Source organism: Bos indicus, chromosome 14 (genome assembly GCF_029378745.1).
Source record: "Bos indicus isolate NIAB-ARS_2022 breed Sahiwal x Tharparkar chromosome 14, NIAB-ARS_B.indTharparkar_mat_pri_1.0, whole genome shotgun sequence".
Taxonomy (NCBI): domain Eukaryota; kingdom Metazoa; phylum Chordata; class Mammalia; order Artiodactyla; family Bovidae; genus Bos; species Bos indicus.
Window position 1 is genome coordinate 297,807 of NC_091773.1, and position 14,225 is coordinate 312,031.

The 14,225-nt window shown below is 40.0% G+C and overlaps 1 pseudogene; it reads right to left on the bottom strand.

The window, feature by feature from the left end:
* Positions 1–6,001: 6,001 nt before the first annotated feature.
* Positions 6,002–13,484, bottom strand: LOC139186841 (olfactory receptor 10AG1-like; annotated as a pseudogene).
* Between the last annotated feature and the right edge of the window lie 741 nt (positions 13,485–14,225).

Consider the following 14,225-nt stretch of genomic DNA (forward strand, 5'->3'; position numbering starts at 1 on the left):
TCCTCTAGAATTGACTAGTTTGACATCCTTGCTGTCCCAGGAACTCTCAAGAGTCTGTGTTAGAAATTATACTCTTTCTACTCACTCTTTCACAGTAGCAAAATACTTCATCATTTTCAGTATGTTGTGTGTAACTTGCATACTATGTGTTAATTAATTTGAAAGCCAGTAAATCCCTGCAAAGGAAACACACCTATATCCATATTCTAAAAGGATAATAAGTGAGGACAGTAGTCAAGTTTCAGCTACAAAAACGTAGAGATACACGAGGCAAAAACAATAGTCCAAACAAGACTTGAGAATCCTGAGGAATACTGTAACTTAGAAAACGAAATTTAAGTAGAAATTTCTTTTACCATCTACACTATTCCAGACTATATACATACTAAGGAACTGAAGGTATTTGAAACTTGCCTCATTATTATACGTCACTTCAGTCATATTTTCCCAAAGAAAATGCTACTTTAAGAAATATAAAAATGCTATAAATGTGTGGTTAAAAATGATCAGAAACAAGTGGCTGATAGGTGATGTTACTAAGAAATGGTTTCATCTGTATAAGTCTAGACAACCATGAATATTTTTTTACTACCTCATCCTGACAGTTTAACCATGTTTTATTCACCTGTTTAATTCAATGTAGATAATAGTACTGGGACACTGATTAAAGTTGTCTTGTGGAATGAATCGCACTTTTTGTTTCAACTAGCTTGTATCATCCACCTACATTTGATGAGCTAACCATTGCTTTCAGAAACTGTCATCTGCTTTATTCTTTTTATCGTATCTGCTCTTTATGTAAGGTCTTCTCACAATTCTTATTGCTCCCCTCTCTCAATTATTCCTACTGTTCAAGCACAGTAATGCATTTGAAATGCATACAGAAATAAAATATTGCCAGAAAAAGAAAGAACAACAGAACTTGATAGTAAGACTGTAGTGAAATCTTGTTTTGCCTCAATTTTTATTTGTCAAATGGAACCACATTTTATGACTGTTAAGTGGAATTATCAGTGTAAAGCCATTATTTGCAAAGTAAGAAATATTATAATTTTTCAAATTCTATCAAATTGGACTTATCTTCAAAACTCTAAGTGTTAGTTGTTCAGTCATGTCCAACTATTTTGCCATCCCATGGACTGTAACCTGCCAGGCTCCTCTGTCCAAGGGTTTTGCAGGCAAGAATACTGGAGTGGGTTGCCCTTTGCATTCACAGGGATCTTCCTGACCCAGGGATTGAACCCAGGTCTCCTGCACTGCAGGCAGACTCTGTGCCATCTGAGTCGCTAGGGACCACACTTCTGAACTCTATCTCACCAAAAATTTCCCTCAAATTATGCCACACATGTTCTGGGTTCTGTGACTTCTAGAAACTATTGGGTCCTTCTATTATACTATTCAGAAAGAAAAACAAATAGCTAATTCAGCTATATGTAGCAACTTTCTTTTACTCAAATTATTCAATTTTTTTAATATTTCCACTAAAATAATGATTTCGTTTGCTGTGGGGGTTATGATATTAAGTGTAGGTGGTATGTCATAATTCATTTATTACAATTGACAGCAAGTTTATAAAATCAAATTGAAGACAGGAAATAAAATCTAAAATTGATGAATGAAGTACAGAAACCTTTAAGGAGAATTCTCCAAAGACAAAAAGAAAACATGCCAATATATTTTTAATACTTTCAAATTCATTTACCATAGAACTTAATTTTAACAATCAAACGATTCCCTTGGTGTTAGTAGGATGCAAACTCATTATAATAAAGTCCATTCTCTTATCTTACTCCTTAGTAATACACAATTAAAATTTTAAGAGCTTGAATACATACAAACTGTTTGAAAGAGGTTTAACACATAGTAATCAATTAATAAATATTCACAGTTAAGATGATAATGATGATGATGAAGATGTCAGTAATCTAGTACATTGGACCATTGTGTTACAAAATACTTTGTAATTTCTCATTTGATAATATAATGATGAGAATCAGAAAAGTAAAAAGCTGTGTGAATCAGGGTTTGAAGTCAAACAACAACAATTACATGCAACAATTTCTTTCTTAAATTTTCCAAAGTAAGTATTGTCTTTCTGATGCTAATTATCTACAGATATATATAAAAATAATTTGCAATTGCAAAAAAATGGTTCATGCTTACTTGTTTAAATTTATATCAAATATAATGCTTACCTTTATAGATAGAGTGAAAAGACAGAGAGAAAATGAGAGTTTTTCCCTCATAGTTAGATAATTCAGATTTATTTAAAACAGAGGTTAATTGGCATCTAATTCCCTCATAGTTAGATAATTCAGATTTATTTAAAACAGAGGTTAATTGGCATCTAATTCCCTCATAGTTAGATAATTCAGATTTATTTAAAACAGAGGTTAATTGGCATCTAATATATGTTCTATTGTTTTACCATGTAGAGTTCTTTAAATAGGAAATATTTACTCTTGGGATCAGCTCCTTCCCCAAGTTACCTCCTAACTGAACTAAACTATTCTCCCTGCCACTCAAGGACTTTATTACAACAACCAAAATCATATCTGCTCATACCACTCCTCAAAATTCTCTACCTCTCTTATGGCATTTTGTGATCATTAAGAAATTTACATAACGTAAAATCAGAAGTTTATGATTACATATTACTTGTGATATGAAATAAAGATTTTCTTAAAAAGGATGCAATTATACAATGTTTCAAATCGAAGATAATTTTTCTGAAGTAGGAAAAAATTCAGAAGTAGGAAATCCAGGGATGTTGGGGGCAGTTATGCCATCTTCAGCATGAATCTCATCTACACAATCACAGAGTAGCCAGGTCTGCCTCTTAACTTCCCAGACTACAGAAAGGGAGCTGGTGATCAGGGGAATCAATCACTAATTCCTTTTTTGATGTACAAGCTGGAAACAGCATGCAGAGTTTCCAGGAATAGTCCCTCATCTCAACTTTAGTTGCGAGATCACTCCAAGTAGGAAGAGAGGATGGAAATATTTCTAGCTGTCCTGCCATGTGATTGACTGGCTAAGACTCCTTATTTCTATCATTAATTGCCTTCGCTTGGAACAACCTGAAATTCTAAGTAGTTACTGTATAGACTTCCCAGTAAAGGATGTTCTCAGATTAGTTGTGAGGATTCTCAGCAGTGGTTACAATGTAACAGAACAAATTTTCTCTATCACCCCTTACACACACACACACACACACACACACTCACAAAATACAATGGAAGAGAATATTAGACTTAACTATAGGAAGCAGGAATACATTTACACCTGTATAAAGATTAAAAGAAATTAGAAAAAACCATATTTTAGAAAATCATGCCAATGCATGGAAAGCTATCACTCTTCAATGGCTATATATTTATATAACATAACAATGTTTAGTGATTACTTTGTGATTTATTTTAATTCTAGCCATTAAAATACATAAAAACATAAATTATGTTTAACATAATCTAATCTTGGTTTTAATTTGCATTTCATAATGGCTAATGGTGATGAGCATCTTTTATGTGATTATTTGATTTCTGTTTATTTGCTTTAGTAAAATATTTATTTCAGAATTTCATACATTTGTTAGTTGCTGCTTAGCTTCCCTGGTGGTTCAGACAGTAAAGAATCTGCCTGCAATGCAGGAGACCCAGGTCCAATCCCTGGGGCGGGAAGATCCTCTGGAGAAGGGAAGTCTACCCACTCCATTACTCCTGCCTGAAGAATTCTATGGACAGAGGAGCCTCTTGGGCTACAGTCCCTGTGGTCATAGAGTTGGACATGACTGAGTGACTAACACTTTTTCATACTTTCATATTTATTAATTGCATTATTTCTATTTTTACTGTTGAAGATGCACTAGGTTTTTAGAAAAAATCATTAAATGGGATTCACTAAGCTTAGTGGATAAAAATTAAGCAATAACTTATGACAGTCAAGGCAACCTGTCAAATATTCAACTCCTTTTTCACACTAGTGAAAAAAGAGAAAGCCATCCAACATGAACAGAAAAATGGTTTCAGCAGAATTAGCATTTGAGTGGTATCCTCTTAGAATGGGTCTTATAGCTAGATGCAAATTCACCATAATGTCAAAACAGACAAATTTATATATAATATACATTTTATATAAGTGTTGTAACATTCTTATGCATGATGATCTGTAGTATTTATAGAATTGTTATATATACATATAATATAATAAGAATGGTAATTATGCAGTGACTTATTCCCCATTTTAGTCTGAAAAGTAATTTTTTTCCTTATTTAAGAGTGAGTCTTCCTTGACAATCTTATTTAGCATGATCCTCTTTCAAAAAGAGGGAGAGTAAGGTATCTAAATAGAAATTTGAATACATTTACTACAATTTCAGTTCTTATTACTGAAATTCACTATACCCATTGAAGGGAATAATATATTGAGACAGTTGGCAGATAGAAAGTTTTAGGACTTGTAGTTCATGCCTCAGCAGCTAAAGAATCCATCTGTAATGCAGGAGAAACAGGTTTCATCCCTAGGTCAGGAAGATCTCCTTGAGGACCAAAATGGCAACCCACTCTAGTATTCCTGCCTGAAAAATCCAGAGGAGCCTGGCAGGCTACAGTCCAAAGGGTTGCAAAGAGTTGGATATGACTGAGAGACTAAGAACACACAGCAAAGGCCACATGCAATTTTGCAGCTTAAAGATACGATGTTTAAAGCTTTTACGTATCTTCTAAGGACACATATTTCTATATGTCATAAATTTTTATTTAAATGGGCTTTTGTAAATTATAATTGTTACTACCTTCTTATGGGTAATTTAGCTTAGTTTTCCCAAGTATTTTCTTTAGAGGGGCATTATGCCAGGAGATCCAACCAGTCCATTCTAAAGGAGATCAGTCCTGGGTGTTCATTGGAAGGACTGATGCTAAAGCTGAAACTCCAGTACTTTGGCCACCTCATGTGTAGAGTTGACTCACTGGAAAAGACTGTGATGCTGGGAGGGATTGGGGGCAGGAGGAGAAGGGGACAACAGAGGATGAGATGACTGGATGGCATCACGGACTCGATGGACGTGAGTCTGAGTGAACTCCGGGAGTTGGTGATGGACAGGGAGGCCTGGTGTGCTGCGATTCATGGGGTCGCAAAGAGTCAGACACGACTGAGCGACTGAGCTGAACTGAACTGATGCCAAAACTATTACTGCTGCTAAAGAAACAATGTGTCAATGTCCCTTGTGAAAAAGCATTCTTCAACATATAACAACATTCAACCAAAATGAACCCAGACAGGAATATGCATGTTTTCTGTCTCATTAAACATACATTTTTGGTGGTATATATTTTGAAGCCATTGTTTTAACATAACAGAGAATCTAATCTCACTAAATGACTCACAAAGTCATATACTGGGTAGCCCAATCAGGTGGCCAGAGGTGAAGAAACGCTGCTACCCAGAAAGCAGGTACAATTTAAAATTCTGTAAAAACAAGATACAAGAAATAATGTTTGGTCTTTACTTCAAGAGATTAATGGAGCCCCAGATGGCACTCTTTGGCTAATTTTTCAAAAAAGTATAGATAAAGTCCAGTGTTTTTATGAACCATATCATAAATTTCTTTCCTGTCAATTTAAAATATATTACCTGGTAATGGGTAGAAAACAAAAAAACAAATGTCAAGAAGTAATTTCTAGGGGCTGCCTCATGTGAATTAAAAGTTTGGGAAGACAAGGTTTAGAGAAATAAAAGGAATAAATATAAACATCGCAAGGAATTTTGTAACAGTATAATCCTGCCCTTGTTAATAAACACTGAGTTCACAATGATATACATGTTTACTGAGTTTCATGTGAATATTACTGAAGGTTTAGCTCTGACTTAGAACTCAGTGCATGAAAGCCTTTCTTTTGGTATTCTGATTGGAGTAATCCCACATGAGAGTAAAGTGGGTTAAATAACTATGCTCCCAATGTTTAGTGGTTCTCTGAAATCTCTAGATTTTTTGACACCAGTCTGAGGTAAGCCATAGCAGTGTTTATTTCTCTATTCATCCATTCAATCCCTCTGTCACATATTATTTAAGTGCTACTGAGCAGTTACTGTGCCACAGAATCAAGGAAAGCCAACAAGTACAGGTGTGGATAAGTAAGCAATTATGTAGGTAAATAATCTTGCATATCTGCAATATATTTGAGCCAAAAATCTTAGCAGACTGAATTCTGTTGTTGTTGTTGTTCAGTGGCTAAGTCATGTCTGACTCTTGGTGATCCATGGATTGCAGCATGCCTGGCTTCCCTGTCCTTCACCATCTCCCAGAGTTTGCTCAAACACATGTCCATTGAGTCAGTGATGCCATCCAACCATCTCATCCTCTGAAACAATGCACATAACACTTTTATTCATAAAGCAGGATTATTTTTAGACAGAGTATTGAAGATAGATTAATTTGCCTGTTATATATATAAGCACAATAAATTTTGGTTTATTATTTAAAAGTATCTAAAAGTACATTATAAGCTAGAAGTAGTTAACTTCTTAATAGAAGAATGTAGAGATTTATAATGATTCTCTGATAAGTACATGCAAGTAGATAAAGCATTGATAATTAAACTCATCATGCTGTATTTTAAGTAATAATTTTCTCAGTGCTGCAATCATATCCTTGTTCCAAAGACTGTATATCATGGGATTGAACATCGGAGTCACTATGATGTAGAACAGAGAGAGGAGTCTGTCAGTTCCTGCAGAATGACTGGATTTGGGCCTTAAGTATGCAATGGTAGCAGGTCCAAAGAATAAAAGCACAACCAACAGGTGAGATGTGGAGAAGGCTTTGGCTCTTCCTCTGGCTGCTGGCGACCTCAGAATAGTGGAAATGATTTTGCTGTAAGAGGCAAGGATCAACATAAAAGGTACAGCAACAAACAACAGAGTTACTGCATAGACTGAGAGCTCATGTGCAAAAGTGTCTCCACAGGCCAGCTTCAGAATAGGGGGATGTCACAGAAGTGGTTAATCTCGTTCCAATGACAGAAATGCAGAGAGAAGTTCTGGCACATTTGCCCTGTCTGCACTGGGATTCCACTGACCCAGGAGCCCACAGCCAGCTGGAGGCACACCTTTGGGGTCATGACCAGGGGACAGTGCAGAGGGCCACAGATGGCCACGCAGCGGTCATAGGCCATCACCGCCAGGAGGAAGCACTCAGTGGCTCCGAGGATAAGGAAGAAGCTCATTTGGGCAGCACAGTCCAGCACAGAAATGCTTCTGTCCTGAGTCCAAAGGTTCACCAGAATCCTAGGGAGAGTGACAGACACGGAACAGATTTCCAAGGAGGAAAAGTTTGCCAGGAAAAAATACATGGGTTTGTGCAGTGCAGGGTCAAGTCTAGTTAGTATTATTATGAGACTATTTCCAGTTAAGATAATGATGTAAATGATGGAGAACACCCCAAATAATAGCCCTTGAAGGTTTGGAAGGTCAGAAAAACCCCAGGAGTACAAATTCCATCACTTTGGATATGTTGTCTTTTGCTTCCATATCTTCATATTTCATCTGCGGGAATGATCCAATCAGAGGTACTATTATTTCACTTTCATTAGCTCTTGTTTTCTTATTTATAAAACAGGCTGTTGCAATTTTCTATTTTTCAATTTCCTATAAAAACCAAACCTATAACACCAGGTGCTCTAAATGTGTGATAAAGTGTGTTTTTCATCATTATTAAATCTATCTGTAAATTAAAAAAAAACTTTAATCTTTCTTTTTCTGCTGTATACAATATTTATTTAGTTCTGAAGATAAGTGATTGTAATTTTGCTATTCGTCTCAACACTCAAAAATACAAATTCTAAATTTAAGTTCCTTTGTGAAATAACTTGATATTTGCATTTGATGTGTTATTCTTTTCACCTCTCCATTCTGTTCATTATCAATTCAAAATTAATCTTTTTTGCTCTTTTAAATGTCTTAAGCGATATAAAATAGTTTTAGGGATACATATAGTTAATTTTTAAAAATGAGATTTTTTTCAGTTGTATTTCCAATGTCTTTTTAACTTTGACATATTTAACTTCTGCATATTTAGCTATTTAACTTTGACATATTTAGATTTGACATTTTTAACTTCCGCATATTTAGTTATTTTATTATAAAACAAAATTCATCAGCCAACCACTCAAGATTTTTTGAATGGTATTTAATTTTTAAAACTGTGTATTTCAATATAGTGTCTGCAAATTCAGCATTCATAATTTTTATTCACAGTTTTCTGCTCAAAGACAAAGAATTCTAAGCTGGTCTTCCTGTCCAGGAACTCTCATAAGGGTGAGAGGCATGTTCATCTAGCATTTATATTCATTAAAGCATTCAAACTAGAATGTTCACCTGTTATACACTTATTGTAAGAAATACATCCATCACAATAGCTATCTCAGAGCCTCCTAAATTACAAAGGACTTCAATAATTGAAACAATTCTGCTGAATACCTTTAATTAATTAATTGTTGTGGGGTTTTTTGCCCCATGTGAGTGTTAGTTCATGCATGTGAAAGCCTTGGGTTGAAATTGTCCATCTTTCTTTGCTATATCTAGATTTTAAGCTTTTGATCATCAGTGTATCTTTGTATGTAATGTGTAATATGTTTCTTCCACAAAAAGTGATTTACTAACTTCTTGAATTAATAATTAAACTTTCTGGCAAGCTGCAGTTACAAGGCATCAGGAGAAAAGGCTCAGCTTTGTCAACAATCTGTTAGATTTCTGGGCCTAATCATATCAGAAGGGACTAGAGCCATAGGCCCCGAGAGAATTAAACCTATGCTGCTGCTGCTAAGTCGCTTCAGTCGTGTCCGACTCTGTGTGACCCCATAGACGGCAGCCCACCAGGCTCCCCGGTCCCTGGGATTCTCCAGGCAAGAACACTGGAGTGGGTTGCCATTTCCTTCTCCAATGCATGAAAGTGAAAAGTGAAAGTGAAGTCGCTCAGTCGTATCTGACTCTTAGCGACCCCATGGACTGCAGCCCACCAGTCCGTGGGAGTTTCCAGGCAAGAGTACTGGAGTGGGGTGCCATTGCCTTCTCTGATAACCTATACACACTAGTAAAGTAATGCTCAAAATTCCCCAAGCCAGGCTTCACCAATATGTGAACCGTGAACTTCCAGATGTTCAAGGTGGTTTTAGAAAAGGCAGAGGAACCAGAGATCAAATTGCCAACATCTTCTGGATCATTGAAAAAGCAAGAGAGTTTCAGAAAAACATCTATTTCTGCTTTATTGACTATGCCATAGCCTTTGACTGTGTGGATCACAATAAACTGTGGAAAATTCTGAAAGAGATGGGAATACCAGACCACCTGAACTGCCTCTTGAGAAACCTGTATGCAGGTCAGGAAGCAACAGTTAGAACTGGACATGGAACAACAGACTGGTTCCAAATAGGAAAAGGAGTATGTCAAGGCTGTATATTGTCACCCTGCTTATTTAACTTCTATGCAGAGTACATCATGAGAAATGCTGGGCTGAAAGAAGCACAAGCTGGAATCAAGATTGCCGAGAGAAATATCAATAACCTCAGATATGCAGACGACACCACCCTTATGGCAGAAAGTGAAGAGGAACTAAAGAGCCTCCTGATGAAAGTGAAAGAGCAGAATGAAAAAGTTGGCTTTAAAGCTCAACATTCAGAAAACGAAGATCATGGCACCTGATCCCATCACTTCATGGGAAATAGATGGGGAACCAGTGGAAAGTGTCAGACTTTATTTTTGGGGGCTCCAAAATCACTGCAGATGGTGATTGCAGCCAGGAAATTAAAAGATACTTACTCCTTGGAAGGAAAGTTATAACCAACCTAGACAGCATATTGAAAAGCAGAGACATTACTTTGCCAACAAAGGTCTGTCTAGTCAAGGCTATGGTTTTTCCTGTGGTCATGTATGGATGTGAGAATTGGACTGTGAAGAAAGCTGAGTGCCGAAGAACTGATGCTTTTGAACTGTGGTGTTGGAGAAGACTCTGGGAGTCCCTTGGACTGCAAGGAGATCCAACCAGTCCATTCTAAAGGAGATCAGTCCTGGGTATTCATTGGAAGGACTGATGTTGAAACTGAAACTCCAATACTTTGGCCACCTGATGCGAAGAGTTGACTCATTGGAAAAGACCTTGATGCTGGGAGGGATTGTGGGCAGGAGGAGAAGGGGACGACAGACGATGAGATGGCTGGATGGCATCACCAACTTGATGGACATGAGTTTGAGTAAACTCCGGGAGTTGGTGATGGACTGGGAGGCCTGGAGTGCTGAGATTCATGGGATCGCAGAGAGTTGGACAAGACTGAGCGACTGAACTGGAACTGGAACTGGAACTGAAATCATCCCCTACCTATGACTTTAAGACAACTGAGAGGATTTGGGGGAATCACAGGCTACAGTCACATTTGGATTCCGGGTTATGGGGAACTTGCCTGGCCTTTATATAAACTTATAGCTGAAACTCAGCAGGCCCAAACCGACAAACTGGTTTGGTCTCCAGATACTCAAAAGGCTTTTAAGGTTCTTCAGACTGCTCTCCTGCAAGCTCCAGCTCTAAGCTTGCCCACAGGGTCAGAATTTAATTTGTTTGTCACTGAAAGAAAAGGTGTGGCCTTGGGAGTTTTGACACAACCCCGAGGGCCTCACCAGCAACCTATTGCTTATCTAAGCAGAGAATTAGATGTAATTTCATGTGAGTGGCCCCACTGCCTAAGAGTAATTGGGGCAGCAGCTTTATTAGCACCTGAAGCTTTAAAAATAATTAATGGATGAAACCTTACTGTCCTGACTTCTCATGATGTGAGTGGAATCTTAAATCCTAAGGTTAATATTTGGATGACAGACAGTAGACTTCTTAAATATCAGTCATTGTTGTTAGAAGGACCAGTAACTAAGCTTAAAGTCTGTAGTAATTTAAATCCTGCCACTTTCCTTCCTGAGAAGGAAAATGAAACACCTGATCACGATTGTTCCCAATTCCTAACTTTAAACTATGCAGCTTGGGAAGATCTAATGGATACCCCATTAGACAATCCTGACATGGAAATATTTACTGGTGGCAGTTCTTTTGTTCAGGATGGAAAGCATAAAGCAGGGTACGCCATGGTGACTGCTGAACAGGTTTCCCCTCTTCATCAGTGGAAGGCTTCCCATGGTGGACATCTCCACTTCAAGGAAAAGACTTTCTCCAAGTCTGAGAATACCTTCAACAACAATCATATGGGATTTCTCTTCTTCAACTGATGACATCTAACAATCCTAAGATGAACTGATGTAACTATGGACATAATATGACTTTTAATTTTGATTTTAACTTGTTTTAGATTATTTTGCCTTACATCTGTAACTGTTTAATTGGATTTCTTTCTAGTTGCATGAAGGCTTTTAAGTTACAAATGGTTGTCCAAGCTCCTACTAGTGCCACGGCCTCCTCCAACAATTACTTGGGGCCCCTAGATCAGAGATCCTCAATATGAGGGTTAGGAGAATATGTTGCCTTAACAATTTAGGGACCACACCCCTAAATAGCAGGAAGTAGTTATGGAACGAAAATGACGCCCCTTTCCCTTGGCAACATAATTCTCCTATAAGAAAAGGGGGGAATGAGACAGTCACTTCCTAGGCAGGTTGATAAGAAGTCTAGGGGTCCCCAAGGAGAGAGGGGTCTGGAATTTTCGAGGAGGAAGAAAGGACAAACTTTTTTTGTCCCTCTACATTCCTTAGGATTATATAACAATAACATATTCTGCCTGAGGACAGTCTCTGGAAAAAACCTTCTGGCTAATCCTGTTATCTTAAGGTGTAATTATTGGAGTTAGTGAGGTCTTTACAACCTCCAGACATTCTTTTGATTCACTATAATAACTAATTAGAGAGTGTATAACTCCATTTCTAACACTAGCAAGGGGGTACTCTTTCCACCCCCTTCTGATGCCTATGTCAGAAGCTTTCTCTATCTCCTTTATACTTTAATAAAACTTTATATACAAAAGCTCTAAGCAATCAAGCCTTGTCTCTGGCCCCAGATTGAATTCTCCTCCGGAGGCCAAGAATCCCGGTGTCTTCGCGTGGTTCAGCAACAACCTTTCATGGGGAGGGTCTCACCCAAGAGATTGTAGACATATGACCCCAGATACATGGTCAGTGAGATGGGGTCACCCTGGAGACTGTGACTATGTTACCTCAGGTGCAGGTTCTGGGAGGGGTTTACCCTGGAGACTATGGTCATGAGAACCCAGGGGCAGGGTCTATAAGGTTAAGTCACCTCAAGACTGTGGTCCTGATACCCCAGACCAGGGTCAGTGAGGTTGGGTCACTCTGGAAAACGTGGACGTGTGATCCCAAGTATACAATCTGGGGAAGATTGTCACCCTGGAGACTGTGGACATGTGATACCAGGTGCAGGGTCTGGCAGGGGGGTGTCACAATGGAGACCAGGGACGTATGACCCCAGGTGCAGGGCCTGGGAGAGGTGTCACCCTGGAGACTGTGGACTTGTGAACTGAGGTGCAGGGTCTGGATGGGGTCACATATGAGACTTTGGATATGTGAACCCAGGTGCAGTATTAGGGAGTTGTCACCCTGGGGACTGGATACGTGACCCCGGGTACAGTGTTTGGGAAGGGTGTCACCCTGGAGACTATTCACATGTAACTCCAGGTGCAGGGTGTGTGAGAGGGGTCACCTTGGAGACTGGACGTGTGACCCCAGGTACATGGTCTGGGAGGGAAATCACACTGGTGAGTGTGGACATGTGACATCAGGGACAGGGTCTGGGAGGAGGGGTCACCCTGGGGGCTCTGGACCTGTGAGCCCAGGTGCTGGATCATGGAAGGGGCTCACCCTGGGAGACATGGATGTGTGTCACCAGGTACTGGGTCTGGGAGAATACACACGGTAGAGACTGGATATGTGACCCCCAAATACAGTGCCTGGGAGAGGTCACCCTTGGGACTGAAGACATGTGATCTCAGACACAGGTTCGGGGAGGGTGTCACCCTGGAAACTGTGGACATGTAACACAAGGTAGGGTCTGGGAGGGGAGCTCACAATGGGAACTGTGGCCATGTCATCCCAGGTGCTCAGACTGATGTAGTAGTGTCACCGTGAAGTCTATGGTCTGTATCCACAGGTACGGGTCTGGAGGGGGGTCACCCTGGAGACTGGAAATGTGACCAGAGGTTCAAAGTCTGGGAGTGGTGGTCACCCTGGAGACTGTGTACATGTGACCAGAGGTAAAAGTTCTGGTGAGGTGGGGTCACCATGGAGAATGTGGAAGTGTGACCCCAGGTGTAGGGTCTGGCAGAGGCAGTTACCCTGGAAACTGGAAATGTGACCCCAGGTACAGGGTCTGGGTGAGGTGTCACCAAGGAGACTGTGGACATTTGACCCCAGGTGCTTGTATTTCAAAGGGCTCACCCTTTAGCCTGTGGATGTGTGACCCCAGGTGAAAGGTATGGAAGTAGGGGTCACCCTGGACTGTGGCCGTCTAACACCAGGTGCAGGGTCTGGGGAGAGGGCTTTCTGTGGAGACTGTGGATATATGACCCCAAGTGCAGGTTCTGTGAGGTGTTTTCTCCCTGGGGAAAGTGGACAGGTGACCCAAAATGCAATGTCTGGGGTAGAGGCTGACCCTGGAGCCTGTGGATGTGTAAAGCCAGGTGAAGTGTCTGGGAGAGGGTTCACCCTGGAGACAAAGGACATGTGCCCCTATGAATAGGTAAAGGGGTTCACCAGGGAAGCTGCAGCCATGTGACACCAGGTAAAGGATCTGATGTGGGGCATGAACGTGGAGACTGTGGTCATATAACCCCCTGTGCAGGGGGAAAGGAGGTCACCCTGGAAACTGTGGGTGTGTGATCCCAGGTACATGGTCTGGGAGGGGTTCATCATGGAGACTATGGATGTGAAATTCCAGGGATAGGGTCTGGGAGGTGGGGTTACCATGAAGATTGTGTGCAGGTGTTTCTGGTTACTGGGTCTGGGTGGTGGGGTCACCCTAAGGACTATGGACGTGTGACCCAAAGTGCAGGGTCTGGGGAGGGGCTTTCCCTGCATACTGTGGATTGTGATCCCAGATGCAGGATCTGGGACGTGGGGTCACTCTGGGGATTGTAGACATGTTATATCAGGTGAATGGTCTGGGAGGGGGTTACCCTGGAGACTCTGGACATATTACCCTAAGTGCAGGGACTGGGAGGTGGTGT